Source organism: Oryzias latipes, chromosome 7 (assembly GCF_002234675.1).
Source record: "Oryzias latipes chromosome 7, ASM223467v1".
In the NCBI taxonomy this organism is placed as follows: domain Eukaryota; kingdom Metazoa; phylum Chordata; class Actinopteri; order Beloniformes; family Adrianichthyidae; genus Oryzias; species Oryzias latipes.
Window position 1 is genome coordinate 12789629 of NC_019865.2, and position 15652 is coordinate 12805280.

The 15652-nt window shown below is 39.0% G+C and overlaps 1 long non-coding RNA gene across 1 annotated transcript; it reads left to right on the forward strand.

The window, feature by feature from the left end:
• The first annotated feature begins 1344 nt into the window (after positions 1 to 1344).
• LOC105354373 lies at positions 1345 to 6393 on the forward strand. The gene is made up of 2 exons (XR_909011.3): positions 1345 to 2099; positions 4964 to 6393. It is a non-coding gene; the product is annotated as an uncharacterized LOC105354373 (long non-coding RNA).
• Positions 6394 to 15652: the final 9259 nt, after the last annotated feature.

Below are 15652 nucleotides of genomic sequence, written 5' to 3' on the forward strand. Positions count from 1 at the left end.
TTTTTATTTTCCCCTCTCTGCAGCCCCCACACGCACCCTCCTCCCGGAGCTGAAAGCCATTACAGAAATACAATTTCTAATACCTCCGCACGGATCTTCGATCGACTGCAAACAAATTTATATTCAGGCGGTAAACAGAAAGCTGCAGAGATTTATTTATTGAGTGTGGAGGAGAGAAACAAGCTAGCGCGTGAACCCTGAGTAACCTCCGAGCTGACATGAAGATGGATCAGTGCACCATGCAAATGCATGGGGAGAAGGGATTTATTGCACTCAGTCATTCAGCACATTGCTGCCTTTAGAATCCTATTAACTCCCACAGCTGGGACCATACTTGTGCGTTGTAAGAATGAGGTTAGAAGTTGTTCATTACGCTGAATTATTTTGTAATTACAACAAACTTAAAAGACATATAAACAATATAAAAATATATTGACATATAAAGAATAGGAATAGTTTCCGGATTTTTTAAGGAATTAATATAAACTGAACTTTGGTGAGCTCTTAAAATGAATATTTGCATATTTGATCATTGTGTTACTAAAATTGTGTTTTTTTCAACTTTTTCAGTTAACTTTATTTTTTGCTATTAATATTTTGCCAATGTAGAGAGTGAAGGGAAAATAAACAGCTATAACCCTATTTTAATTAAATTATAGTGAAAAAAGAGAAAACATTAAAAGAAAATCTAAGAGGAAAACTGAGTGCAAAATATGTTTTGATTGGTCATGATGTAAAAAACTGAAACGACATTTAAAAGTATTAAGACATTTTTTGTGAATTTCCAGTTTTTTGTCAGAAGTAATGATATTATGGACATCGTGCCTCCTGTTATTTTCAATATGATTTGTGTAATACATTCACGTTTGTGTTTCTGGACTGCAAAATGTAAGTCTCTCCCACTATTTCTGCAAATTACTTACTCTGCATTTTTTTTTCTCAGCATTTGGCTATCCTTGGGGACAACATTTACAAAAAGAAAACATAGATATATTCATTTTAGATTGCAAGTTTTTATATCATGGATAGTTTCTTTTTTCCTTTTATTTAATTTTTTAATATTATTATAATAATTTTAGTGGAAATTATTTATTTGTTTCAATATAATACGTCACAACTTTAAAACGCATTTAACTGGCATTTAGGGTAAATGATAATAATATCTTTTTTTTTTCTTTGAGAGAAAACGTTTTGAAATATCCTAGTTTTACTAACTAGTTTTAATGTGCAAATGTGCGTGTTGCTATTACATTTTTCCTCACGATCTCATAGTTTCGGCTGAAACTATGTTGATGGTTCCATAAGGACTAGTGTTTTGTTTATTTATTTAATTTATTTTTAACATGGCCTCCTTGTTGTTCTTGGACGACATTAAACTATTGACCTAAAGTGAGTTTCACAACTTGCTCGAGCGGTTTAATCGGTCTTGTCCTCCCTGATGACAGAGAAGTCCAGTTATTGGTCGAGACCAAGAGGGCACGTCATCTCCATCAATCAGGGATCTCCTCTGAGGAATGCCCCATGCGCTCTCGTCCAGCCGCCTGACCACGCGTTGCTGGATGCATGAGAGGCCGGGCATGAAGAGCAATCCCGCCCAATGATTATGCAGGGGGAAAGGTGATAATGACATCCTATCAAGAGTTAACGGCCAAAAGCAAGTGCAGCCCGCCGTTAAAAGAGGTCATAAACCTGGACCCGGGCGGCAGGTCTCATCCTGAAGTCTGCAGTCTCCATGATAGTTGGAGGCAGGAGGTGGAAGATGGATTTTATTCTCCGTATTTTAGTATGTGCACCCTTTCGGACAGTCCTCCTCCGCGGCGGGAGTGTGAGGGCTTGCTGACATCGGCCTCCCTCCACTCATCCGGAGTCCCCTGGCGGCGCAGGGCGCAGACGCAGAGCTCTGCAGGACGCGGATATTCAAAGAGCAACGAGGCACGACACTGGTGTTTTGGCCCACATGCAGAGCCACTTGAAAAGCCACTGTGAGATCCCCACAGTGGGATTCTAGGCCAGAACGGACAACTTTGGTCTTTCAGAGAGGAAGAAAACTTTTGAGCAGATGGCAGGAACATGTGCATCAAGGAGTAAACAGCTGAGGGGTACGTTATTTGTTTCTCCGTCGATACTGACCAGTTCAGAAATTGAACTAATAACTAAAGTGGCGCAACTTTTCTGTAAACTTTTTATAACTCACGAGGAAAGAAGTTTATGCAAACTTTTTTTCTCAAAAAAAACAAAAACAAAAAAAAGAACGAGTGGGTGACGCGCTTTGTGCGTCACGCGGAGCACTTTTCGCTTTCACCACTGAAACAAATGCCAGATCAGAATACATACAAATCCGATCAAAACGTTTGAATGGCAGCAGTAACTGTTTCCAACATGGCATATTTGGATATGCACATGAGGGGTCGGTTAGTATTTCCTTAACGGTTCCATGTTGTTCGGCAGTTTCGCTCCACCTCCTGCTGAACTGTACAGAGAGGGAGGGAGAAGTACAGCCAGATGCCTGCATCCAACCCAGAAGGCGATCAATTATTTACCCTTGCCCTTACTAACCAGTACATTTTGAATAATGCAACAGACCAGTGCCTGTCGACGCTCACAGGAAGTTGAGTAAAACTTACTCTTGTGAGCTGGAGTGCTCCCCGACTATTGATTAGTTGTCTGTTTGTAATGAAAGCCCCAAGTGCATTGATTTCAGTTTGCAGCACCTTTACATGTGTCCACCTTTTTAACATAATTGCTGTCACAGATCATCATTCCACTGACGGATGAGTTCTGGGAAGAGAGCCCACAGAAGAACTCATATCCCAGCCTTAAAAATACCTACTGGGAGAAATTCCTACCAATCCTAAATTTTGTGTGATTTCTGGGAGCTTTTATAGATCTTTCTTTTGATTAATGATGTCAATTCACTGACTGGTCACTGTGCATAGATTGGTTTTCATGAATTTGAAGTATGAATTACAAAGTCTTGATGCTTATCCAAAATATGTTTTATTTGACTTCTTTTCACTCTTCCCTGGGATGAAATACTCAAAAATATTAAATCTAAATCTCCAAATGAGTAATCAAAACTAAATGAAAATCTAATTGTTTGATGCATTTACTCACAACTTCGTGAAAAAAGGAAAAAACAAAAACAAACTCAAAACACATTCGAGCTTTTTAAAGTTAAAATGTAGCAAATAATTGTATTTTGGGGATAATCCCTGACTGTTTTATGGTCAGGAAGTTGAAAATGGCAAACGCAGTTGAGGCTGCACTCAGAATTTAACATGCAAGCTGCTCATTTGATCCACATCCATGCACTTGAAAAGGGCATTGACTCCCACCCAACCATGCCGAAATCTACTTCTTCACAGTTTTGTTATGAGATCATCTGCAGAAGTAACTAATCAGTGCTAGCATGTAGCATTTAAAAGAATCATTAGTGAAAGTGGTCTTTCCTCCCCAGATTGGATTGTTTTTGGCACAGAAAAAGCTCTTGCACAGCCTATTCCTCCATGCTGAAAGACCTCCACAGACCTCCTGTAACGTGATCTCCTGGCTGAGTGTACACGCTCCCTGTGCGTCATTCTTCAATTATGCTTTGACAGCACCTGAATTACTGTGGGCTGGATGCCCAGATGACTGCAGCAATGTGTATTGATCTATCCCTTTTCTTCTTCGCTCTCCTTGGCTTGGAAGGCCTTTCCATTGCCTTTGCTGGCTGGCTATTTTTAAGCGTGCAAGTCATTCCTCAAATATTTAGTTTGATTCCTTTATGCCTGCTGGCCAGCATCAATTCTATTATCTTTGCACTCATTAATCAGAACGTGAATGTGATTTGCACTCCTGAAAGTCGGCCCTCTTAATTGCAATGTGTATTGCTCCCTCATATTTGCTGCTTTCTAATTCTCAGGCTTAGTTACCTTCTCATTCGTTTTCTTAAAACACAGATGTTGACATTTATCCTATAACTGACCTTTCCATCTGACGTGCTTTCCCAACTGGCTGGAGGCCCGTTAACCTTCCTCTCAATGAATTGTGGTGGGAAGCAGTGCTCTACACCTGGCTCCATTACCCAACAGCAGCAGCAGGAGCACATTTTCTCAGAGGCAAAGAAACACTGACAACAGCCCACAAAGTCAGAAATAAAAAATAAAGATATAGCTGCGATTCCTGTCATTCATTGCACATAAGTAGCTTGGATGATTCTTTAATGTGTAACCCAGAAACCTCAGAGGACAAAAATGGGGACGTTTGTCATTATGCACTGTTTGAAAAGATTTGTAAACCGTTAAAGTGTCATTGAGACAGAGAGGCCCACAGGCAAATAATTAATGATTCTGATGAATACAGTTAATGGACTGTAAATGCTACAAAGTTGCCAAACATTTTGATGGCTACTTTCAATGTGCAGCACTGTTTGAGTTACAAAAAACAGAGTTAAGATGAACATAAATGTAAGATTGTAAGTTAGATGTATTTTAAGGTGCGGCCAATTTTTTAAAAGTTATTTGTAATGCGTTAAACTTTGCTTTTTTTTTAACTTACATTTTTTTTAACTATTCTAAATAATTCTTTAGTGTGAGAATATGCTAAACTATTTTTTAAAAGACGACGGTAAGTTTGAGTAAAAACAAACTGACTGGGCCAGTACCTCACAATATGCTTCAATTAAGGCCTGTTTAAAAAATTTTTTTTAAAACAATTAAAAAGAAAGTTTGTTATTCTGTGTAATTTCTAGTACATCAAATTGTCAGAAAAGTAACAAAAGCTCAAAATGTTTAGTTTTTTTCTTTTTTAAATTTCACATGTTTTTTCCCGTTTTTTTCCTTTTTTTTTCTTTTTCTTATTTTGCAAATTGAAGTTTTATCTGAGCAATAAATGAACGTCCTTTCCAGTGAGTCATTTAAAGCTCTTGCGCCTCCTTTGTTAACAGCTTCATTTATCTCTATGTCCTCGTTTCTGTTCCCAGCTAAGACAGACGCGGCCGTGGGTTCAGTGATGCTGGTCAGTGCAGACGAGGGGTTGCATCTCTGCGCAGACGGTCACTGCAACGTGAACGTGGCCCCAAGATCCTGCAAGCAGCGGACGGCGCGAGAAAAGAGTCCAACAAGTACTTGAGGGCCAGGCGCATGGAGACCAGCGCCCTCCGACCCACCCAGACGCAGGTGAAAATTTGGTTTCAGAACACATGCATGAAACTGAAGAAGCTGCAGTGGGACGGCTGCGCTTCGGCCGACGGGCCGTGGCTGCGCGCACACGAGGATCCACTGGACAGCTGCCCCTCTGCCGGAGCGACCTCGCCAGTGCACCTGCCCTCCAACTCCTACACGTTAGACAGCAAGGGCGCCAGACTGCAGATGTTTTGATTCGCCTTTGCATCACTCTCACTCAGGCTTTACTTTATTTGTTTACCTCCATGGACGCTGCTCGCGAGAAGCGCAATGGCAGTTTTCTCCATGCAAGAACGGGCGATATCCATTTGTCATCGTCCCCAGCTTCAGGCTGGCGCTCTGATTTGAATATTAAAATCCAAGTCATTCCATTGCGCTCCTATCTACACAATGTAAACGAAGATACAAACTAATTTAATTGACCGTATAAGCTGAAGAAAGCTATCTGTTTATTTTACATGTTTTTCTTTGCTATTTTTTATTAACTGCCTTTGCTTGAATATTTATTCGAAGAAGCACCTCCATTTGCTTAAAAATCTAAAAGTTATTGTTAATTCAGATTTATTTATTATTGCACCACAAACTTATTTGACTATTTTTTAATTATCCTTCATAAGCAGATGCAAATTGCTGCAAGTTCTGATTTCAAGTTTAATTACCCCTCCATCAGCTTAAAAGAAAAAAGATTAAAATATTGTAATTGACTGATAGATTTATTGACAACGTATTGGGAGCAGGATTGATCCGTTGTGGTCCATCTATTTGAGGCACAATCCTGGGAGCTTTTGTCATGATATGTAAGTGCGCGTTAATGGCACGCAAAAACGTCACAATCGGGAATTGCTGCGTCCTTTATTACACGCACAAGAAAATGATTATTTGGCTTGAACACCCATGCGGGAGAAAAGAAAATGAAAGGATGTCTGAGCCGTTTTGCAGATCAACCAATAAAGAATGTGGCCCCAGCAGCTCCAGCAGCTAAACACTGCTCCCCGGTTCACATTTCATATAAAGTAAATGATTGTGAACACGCTCCTTAAACACTTTTCTGTAACTGTGTGTTTCTATCATGTTAATGTCTATTATAACGCCAGGCATATGGCCCATCAGCCACATTAATTCTCTGCAAGGGAACATTTGTGTTTGGCTTTCAATTAGCATATTTTCCATGCATATGATTGTTTCTTTAAAATCATAAAAAGTGGAATGAATAAAGCTGAAAAAAATAGTTTGTTTATTGCTATATATGAACTTTAGGCAAAAATCTGAAATGTTTCTGATGTATCTGCATAGGACAAAAGAGTGGGCTGGAGGGCTGCAAGGCCAAACTAATATATGCAGTTACACCAGAGTTCAACTCTCACCTCCTGACCCTTGTCTTGCCTCGGGACAGCAATGACCCGGTCAGTGGCTCACACAGAGTAAGATATACCATTAATTTGGGTGACCTCCAAGTCTGAACTTTTTCTTTCATTCCTTTTTTTTTTCTGTCGAAGAAAGCGCTCCCATGGCTTTTGTGTGAATCACTGTGTCTAAACAACAATATTTCACCAAGCTGAATAGTAAAGCAACAGGCAATATAAGGCAATATAATCTTTCATATTATAATTTCCAACCATAATGCTCTTCTTTTAAAAAATGTTTTCTAAACTTGTAGCTCTCTTGTGTGTGCTCCTATTTTAATAAGGCAAATATTCCACTTTATAAGCTGGATGAAAAAAATCTTCTCACCAAATGTGTTTTTTAATATGAACAAGAAGGACATTTTTAATCATAACGTTAAAAAAATTAAAATAGCTTGAGCATTAAATGTGATCGCTGTAACAATATTTGCAGCAGCCATTCATTAGTCTGCCCTCAAATTTCACACATATTTTGCTTGATAATTTTTGAAACATGCATTAATTCTGTTCAAGAAAAACGCTTGGTGTTTTTTTTTCTCATTAATATTTTTAAAAGTCTGAGGCGTGAACATTTAGAAGTGAAAGAGAGCAGCCGGCAGCTTACGATTTTTAATGCTTTTTTAAATAAGCGATTAGAGACATTTTACACGAAAGCACGATCGGAGAAGTGCCACACTCAATTTATTCTTTGCATTTACATTTAAGCAAAACACACAGTCAGGCCTGCATTTCTCTAAGCAAAATAGCACAAAGTGAAATGTTTAACAAAACAGACAAATGTGTGTCTCTTTAATGCAAAGTGTCGTGTCAACGAACAGGGAGGAGAACGCAGAAGGCAATGATTTTGAAACACAATGATTGTAAAACCTTCGATTTTAAATCGTTCCTACTGAGAAGTGTGTTAGGTTGACCTTATTAGAAACTCTTTTATCATCTTAAATATGTTCCCTTTGCCACAGGGCTTCAGGTTATAATTCATTTCCGGCTGCCGGCAGTGTTAAAGTATTTACAGTACGCGCTGGCTTCTTTATTCTCTCACCTACATCATCATACAGTTAATACCTAAACTTAAAGAGCAAACATATAATAAGAGAATAAGTAACTGTATAGCATAAAGCTGCGTTTAAGGACAGAAAAACAGCTTCATTCATTTAGGCTGAGCTGTCACTCTAATTTCATTCTGTGACAGCTTCAGCATTTCCTTCTCAATTGATGAAAGCAAAACCGCATTGTTTGTTCAGACCTGACATTTACTTTGAAAGCATTTAAGTGTGAACCCTTGTCTGACACATTCCAGCTCTTCTCTATTTCCTCCCAGTGACACACAGTTTGTTAATGAGACTGAAAGCTGTACGTACACTTCCTCAGACAACGTTCTGGAAAAACTTGGAGGAAGCTAAGTAAAAACCAAAATAACTCATGTTAGAATACAAAGCCATCACAGAAAAAAGGCGGTGTTGACAGTGACCGAGTAACCATTTCCGCTTTTTTATTTTTTATTTAACTCCTCCCTTTCTTTAAAAAAACGATTTCTCATGATAAAATCCTGGAAATCTATTCATTCGACTCATCCATTTTCATCAGCAAGAAACACTTGAATAATTAAATGGTAATCACTGTTTATAGACAGAAGCTTCCTGTTACACTTTGTTTTGATAGAATACCCCTGAACCCACAACTGAGACATCAAACTATATCCAGTGATGCATTGGTGCATGATGAATGAACCTATTGACAGTCTCTATTTTCTTCTGTGATTTTTTTTGCAAGTTAACTAATGTGGGTAGCTGTTGTAATTCTTCAGAAGAGTACCAGAGGCAGGGAAAATAAGGGAACATATGTAAGATACACAATACCTCAGATTAGATGAGGAAATATACATTTGTGAGTATGTTCTGATTCATTGCTAAATTGTTGTTTGTGAAATACTCCAACCAGAGAACACAGATCGTTTGATTGCAACTACATTTACCGGTCTAGCCTTGGCTTTGATTGCAATCAGGTTATTTGACTGCTCTTCTCCTCTGAACTTTTTCACTCATCTGATTTTACTGTCTTTCTTCATTTGCAAAGACTTTCATGCACGATTTGTCTTTTTGATCGGTCTCCTTCACATATTTGACTACCAAACAATTTCTCCATCAAGAAAGATGAAATGAAGTGCACCTGTCTGTGACTTTGTACTCAGATGCCCTGTGTACAATTACACAAATATGTGTTTTGTTTCCTAGGTGCTACTAATAAAGAAAACACAAGGATACAAAGCCCTTATTTGAATAATTGTCCCTTTGCACGTGCGTGCACTCCCATACAAATCCACGTATGAAGCATTCTGACGGAGCCCCGCTCGACAACATGCACGCACGTCCAGCCCTTGCCTCTCCTCTCATGCTCCACTCCAGGGAGCAGATGTTTGGGGACAGCTTACAGCCTCAGCGAATTTCTTTGTACACAGCAAACAGCAGCACTCAGCACTTCTGGCTGCAGTGGGAAATTTGCTCTCGGCGGTGATGGGGTTGAGGTGGGGGGATTTGAGTTAGTGGAAGGTATCAGGAAGAGTGAAAAGGAGGGTGCACACAGAGGTGAAACACTCACAAGGTTGTGTGCTGCACTGGAGAAAAACCTCCAGAGAATGTGTGTTGGAATGCTGCAGGAGAGATGTTCAGGTACAGGATGTCTCTGCCACATCATGCAGCTTGAGAAAACTCAAGGTGGCTTTGCAGCATATCTATGTCATTTGTGACCTCTCTTAAGTGCCTCTGCCTTCTGAATGCTTTAGAATGCCCTTTCAAAAGTTGCAGACAAGCACAAATTAAAAGAAAAAAAATGCAGAAACACAAATTAAATAAGCCCTCAGAGAAATTGCTGATATAGCATCTGAGACACCAGCTGTAATAAGGTCCATTGCTAATGATTGTACGGTGTAAATAATAGTGGAATGAAGTGAAATGTTGCCTCCTTCTACTTTAACTAGCATAAGGTTTAACAAATTAAGTGTCGAATAAAATGCCATTTTGTTTTTCTGTAGTGTTTACCATGCATCTTTAGCATAAATATTTGGCCAAACGTTGCAAAAACGTCTTACATAAATAGGCTCAATATTGTATAGGAAGGAGAAGTCATTCCCACCCCTTGTCAGCGGATTAAAATCCCTAAACAAACCGTCATAAATGAGCCCTGCAATGTCTATTTGTCTGAACGAAAGCAACACCCTACTTCTCTGCCCCCAGGGTTGGGTTGCCATGGTGACAATTTTGTAGACATATGGAGAGAGAGGAGAAGAAGAGTCAGGTTAAAAGAGTGGAGGGAGTACAGAGGAAAGGGGAAAGGCGTTCTGGTATAACGCACACAATCTTTATTTTTTGTGTTTCACAGATTTCCTTTTCACCTGTCAGTCAGCGATGTGTGACACTCCATCATCACTGAGGGACCGTCAATGAACTTTATTCAGTCAGACATATATTTATATATAGATTTTTTTTTTCCCGGTTCCGGGTTACAGCACGGACGCGTGTGGCTCACGGCGGCTACACAACTATCTTCAAGTGACTTAAAAGTTGATTTTCTCCACAAAAAAAAGATCACCATGGATTGATATTCCAGGATTCTTAATTCTGTCTGATACAGTTATGAACCGCATAATGATAAATCATGTAATAAAATGGTTACGGTAGAACAGTGGTGGGATTACATATGCTCGCTTCCTTCCACTCCCTTTCAAGCAATATTTATTAATATGTCTAATTATCCTAAGTTTGATTCATCAAATGTATGAATGTATAACTGATGATTGTATTGTTTTTGTGTATTATTGCTATTTGATTGCTTGAAAGAAACCATTTTAAATCCAATCAAATATAGCACATTCATGCTCAAGAGAAAGAGGCCACATTTTTTTGTCTCTATTGTAAAGCCAAAAACAACATAGATTGTTTAATATTTACACATTTTTTAGTTTCTGCATTCTTGAGCTGTTTTTTTTACACTAAAATGCCATGATACTCATGAGAACAATTACATGGTTGTTTTTGTTCCTTGCCAAACAGGTTCAAAAAATGTGATCAACTTTGTAGCAGACCTGATGTCAGCTTGGCACAGCACAAGGGGGAAAAAGGAAAGATCAGGGGTGAAAAAAAAAGTTAAGGTTTAAATATTTAAACAAATCCAGGTGCTTAAGAAAATTTCTTACCAAAGCCATTTAAATTAAAAGCAAAGATTGGTTGCTTCACATAACCTTGTTCCCACTGTTGTATTTAATCTTTTCTGTGCTTCTCTGCACGGAGGGTCTGTCTGCCTTCCCTCCACCCTTGCACTATCCTTTTCTTCTGCTCCACTCTCTGTGGGTCATTCGTCTTCTCTGCCTCTGCTGCCTGCTCTCCAACTGATATGAGAGGGTGACCCCTTGGGCCCTCAGAGGTCAAGTGATACAAGGTCATTGGCAGGTCATCTCTGCTGACTGGCTGACCTCTAAAAGGATGTCTGGAAGTGGCCAATCAGATCCTTCGCCCTTCCCCTTAAGGCGGATCCTCCTCTCCAACTCATCAGCAGCCTGTGCCACATGACCAGGGTGAGGCGTCAGAGAGAGGATGATTAATGATGCTTTTAGTACCTGTTTAGAATGAAGCTGTCCACACCACACTGTAATTACCCACTCCCAGGCGGCAGCTGCCCAACGTAATTGCTTTTTGTTTGTTGACCTGGTTTATTGAGGAAAGAAATGGCTTTGGCTGACTAAGATGGTGCTTCATACAGTATACAGAGGTGAAGATATATGTGTGTCAAAAATTTTGGTGGCAGGGCACGGGGGAGATTTATGGAAGCCACAAAAGAGATTTACACCTCAGCTATGTATGCACACGGAGGAGATATAAATGACAGAGAACACAACTGTGCTTTAAGCTTTACGTTACAAAGTAAAATCAAAGTAGGCTTATGGCCGTGCGCACAAAATGTCAGCACAACGCTCCAGAAAAGGTCAAAGACAGCTGCAGACCTCTCATGCAAGGCTATTGCATAATCCTAAACACACAACATGCACAGGCTGTCAGGAGTAATTTATGACAACGTCAGGAAAACACAAGCTCTGTGTTATCATGAAAATTTAAAAAGAAGTTCAGAGGGCTACTGCACCCAGAGATTCCACCTCCCCTTTCTTGTTTGACTGCACGCCTAAGGCAAACATGAAAATTTCAGTACCTGCAGCACAGCGCCACGAGAGCAATGACAATGAAACTCAGATAAACAGTCCCTCATTTGACCTGTGAAGAACATAAATTTGCCGCTCATAAATTCCTGAGCATTTGGCACGTTTGCAGTGCCTTATACCCAGACAGAGAGAAGCAAGTGTCGGATATCAATGCTTCTGTATGAGCAGCTTTCATCTTGCTGCTGGTTCTCACATAACTCAGTGTTGCAACCTTTATCACCAGCTCATAAATAACTACGCTATCGCCTGATAATGTCCACTTAATGCTTAGTCAATAAAGCTCACAGTAAGAGGGCCCTTTTTAGCCCCTCTCCTGTACATAAATATAAACAGTGCAGTAGATTGATGTGATGGGCAGGCTCCATCCTCACTGGAATAAAAGGAAGCAACGTGTGGGCTCAGGATCTGAAGGTGGGTTGTGGGTTGCAGGTGTTTAGAGGAGATAGTGGGCTGTAATGAGGGGGCTGTGAAAGAAAGGCTGAGTGGATAGCCTTGACTGATCACCTGTGAAAGGCACATGCACACATATACACGCAAATGACAGCACGCAGACACAAACGCACACTGGCACATTTGCACGCAGGTGCCGTCATTCACACACCAACACACACACTAATGCCATCATTAGTTAACTCATTGGTGGAGATGCCTGATGCACAAAAGCTCATCCTCCCCATTTGAAGGGCATAAAGCCACTTGATAAAGAGAGGATGAACTACTTTTGGATCTTGTTAGCATCTTTTCTTTATCTTGTCACGTGCCATTACAACAAAATTACATACGGAGTTGTAAGTTTTTACTGACTTGTGCACGTTGCTTAGACAGCTATTGGCCATTTGTGCTGGCCATCAGATTGTCTCATTTCAGTGAGGAGCCAGGGGCAGCTGTAGCCTGTGTGATGACTGGAATGGGATCAGCTTAAGCCTGGGAAGAGAGGAGAGAATGACAAGGATGTTCTTGTGTGGAACGAGGGGGTTGATTGTGATCCATGAGTTTGTCGCTGTAGCAGCACCTGGACTTGAAGATGCAGCTGGGGGAGATGGGCAGGAACACCAAGGGTGCTGAAACGAAGAGGGATGATATAATCTGGTCTAGCTGACACACTTTTTGTGCTACTGTTGATGGTTTGGTTGAAATCTATGTTAAATCTTTTCAGTCTGAAGGAGAATCTTCAGAGATGCAACAAGCTGTAAATTTGCCTTGTACTTTCACAATTTTTGTGAACTAGTTTTCTCCAATGTTTTTAAATGTTCTTTGTTTCCATAAACAAATTAAAACCCTTCCATACATGGTAGTTAAAGTAGAAAAACCCTCATTGATATAGCAAGAGCCATAGAATCACCTTAAAAAATATTCAGTCTCCATTCATGATCACAACACTGGTAACTCAAGATGACAGAAGTAATGTCAGCATCAACTGACGTGGGAAATTACTTTATTTAAAATATTGAACTCTCTATTTGTCTATGTTTAAAAATATAGTGTTAAAGACCAACTCCAATGAAAATGTTCTCGTAGCATTTTTTATGATGGAGGACAAACCGTACATTAAGGACATGTGGATTTGAAAAAATATGATTTTACTACTGTTGTTGCCGTTGTTCTGTGCTCATGTAAAAGGAACTGATCGTTTAAGAATAATTTTTCTGCTCTCTGCTCCACTCCATTCTGATGTATCCACTTGCAGATAAATAGATCCATGTCTTCCGAGCTGGTATCTGGCTCAAAACTGTACAGCTAGATAGCTCCCATATTGCTTGGCATTTTTTTTGCACCGGTAATGTTAGGTTGGAGATGTGGGGGGTTGTCTATGTCCCATAGAATGACACAGCTTTTTAGATTGTTCCTAAAAACGGCATAATCATAATTTATAGCAGCGCCAAGCCAGACATTTTCTTCATGCTGCAGTTCTTCGTTGTTTTACAGGGTTCTACTGGGAGAACTGGGTGGGTGGAGGGAGGAATCTGGTGAGGGAGGGGTCCCATCTGTGTGTGATTGTCCTGTGTTTTCTGTTTTAAATAATTTTCGTATTTTATGACTATTTTATCTGCTTTTATGTTAAGCGCTGTGTATTTTTAACCAAAATGAAAGGCGCTATACAAATCAATAAAGTTTGAAGTTTGAAGTTTGAAAAGACCACTAGGAATGCTCTTACAATAGATCAAAAGATGATCAGACTGGGATTTTAATGAGTAAACAGTTTTTGTTTTGTCTTTTTTCTGATTTTCATGAATTGTAAGTGGTTTAATTAAATGCAGAAAATTTAATTTCCTTGTTTCTGACTGAGTAATTAGTGGTGTGGTGGGGTTGGTTGCAGTTTAAAAAGGACACCTCAAACTGCAAGAACGCTGTCTTGTGTTTGTGGTTAGCCCACCATTCTGTTGATAATAACGCATAACTTCTGAAGAACCAAATGTAATGTTTATTAACCACTCCATTATTTGGAGTTAAGAGAGGCAAGGATGATTAAATAACAGTTATTACTTTTCAAACTATTAACTCTGAATATAGTATGTTTTTGTATAATCAGCTGTTTTGGTTCACTTGCACCTTCTCCCCAGAATTGTATTCACAACACAACCCCATATTCAAACACACAGGTATATTTCTGTGTGCGAACATAAAATATTTAAACTTTTATTTATATTTTCTACATCTTCATTTATGATTACTAAGAAAAAACAAAATTGAGTTTGTTCAAAAACATTGTCTTCACAAAATATGAAAAATTTTGTGGACCTGTTTAAGCTTTGACATTAATAATAATGTGGTGTCAGCATGTCTGCAGCAGTTTACTAAGGGACCAGATGTTGTGACACTTCAAGTGGACTGCATTCCAATTTTACTGGTTATTTTTTCTAAAAACTTTATATACCCTACACACAAAAACCTGCCATGGGAAATTATATGATAAAAACAAAACCTATTTGAAACAGCGCCCCTTAAAGTGCATAGACTGATTAGTGACATTCAAAACAAATGTTAAAAAAATTCACTTTTTAATCCTTGTAAAGGCTGGTTTGTTTACTGATTTATATATTTTTTAAAAGTAAGACACTATCATGACATTTCATCTCATTAAAACTTACAAGGTATAGTAAAAGAGTATTTTAGATGAGTGGCTACATAGAAAACGTTCCACATTACCACGCAGATTCAGTTCCTATTGTAGAAGGGCCCATGAAGGTATGCGCATGAGAAAACAAGGGGAAAAAAATAAATGCTTATCTTCAGATTTGTTTAATGTTAATCAGACAAAGGCGAAAATGTCAACAGTGAGAGTGAATTTTAAGCAACTGATGTTGTTATTTATAAATAAAATATATAACGTATTAAAACATACTGAAATACAAGTACATTATTAAACCACATGCCAAAAAATAACAATTAAACAATCTTTTATTTTATATACAATGTCCAAGGTGGTGCATTTGAAATTATGACAGACCATCCCACCTTGATGTCGCGGGAAAGATCATTTCCTCAGTATGGAGATGCTGGATGCTCTTAGTGTAGCTCCCCTCTTAATATGCTCTGCAGTTATCGCCAGTGCAGCAGCTATTTTTCAACAGAATGCAAGAAGAAGGGATTATTATAGATGAGTTTCCCTGACTCCGGGTAAGTAATACAATAAACTTATTTGATAAAATGTTGGCTGTACTTAAATGCATTACACTTAGTGTGTCTGCAAAAGCATCACTGTCATCTTCTCCTCATACTGGGCCTCATTTATCAATATTTGCTGTGCTGCACAGTGCTGAAAATTCTAGTAAATAGCGGCGTAAAACAATGAATGTGATGTATACCATTTCTGGCTTTAAAAAAGTCGATTTTGGTTTTGTTTTTCAGGACAAAATGTATGCTAAAATTTAGGAAAA